Source organism: Sycon ciliatum, chromosome 4 (genome assembly GCF_964019385.1).
Source record: "Sycon ciliatum chromosome 4, ocSycCili1.1, whole genome shotgun sequence".
NCBI lineage: Eukaryota > Metazoa > Porifera > Calcarea > Leucosolenida > Sycettidae > Sycon > Sycon ciliatum.
In genome coordinates this window covers 36,302,359-36,303,187 of record NC_088646.1, presented here as the reverse complement: position 1 = coordinate 36,303,187, position 829 = coordinate 36,302,359, and positions in this window count along the sequence as shown.

Here is an 829-nt window from a genome sequence, read left to right as displayed (position 1 = left end):
CCCTGGACTACTATTTTCTGGTGTCAACTGGGAAGTTCATTTTCATTAATCCTATTCTTCGCCCTTTGCTTGTATTTACATCGTTATTCCCAGCCCCGCAATCTACCCGGAGCACGCGTAATCGCGACACACATGATATCCCTTATTTAAAATGCAGAACAACACTCGGTCAAAAATCCTTTGTGCTTCGTGCTGCTCTTTTTTTTAATGCTCTACCTAATGACTTGAAATCCTCTTTGTTTACCTCACAGTTCGATCGTGGTTTTAAGCGCTTATTGGATGATCCAGTTTGGTTTGAACGATATCGTGCAATTTTGTTTGACACTGTTGGCAACGTTCAGTCTCTCACCAGCTACATGTATATATTGCCCAGGTTCATTCGGCATATGTTTTTCTTCTTTTCTCTTTATGTTCACCACTCATCCCCCTTTTTTTTCTTCTAAACATTTGAACATTTACACTGATGTATATTATACATTGTTTATTTATTTAGAAATGGTGTAGGGAAAAAATATGGATTCAAACAAGTTTTCGTACAACACTCATCAGGAATCGTCGTTGTACTAAAGGACACTGAAACAAAAATTGAACTATTATAGAAAATCCAAGTTAGAGAAATAACACTAAGAGCAACAGCAGTGAAATTTACAAGTGTGAATTTTAACAATCAAAGCGAGAAATGAACATTCCCCGAAACACTGTGTATTGAGCAGGGAGTGGTGCTTTCTTGCAGGTTTGCCGAGTCGAAGGTTCGATGGACTTCTCGTGTGCTCTGGATGGCAGTCGTGAGTCAGTCAAGTGTCAAGTAAAGTCGGCGAAATAGCGCGAG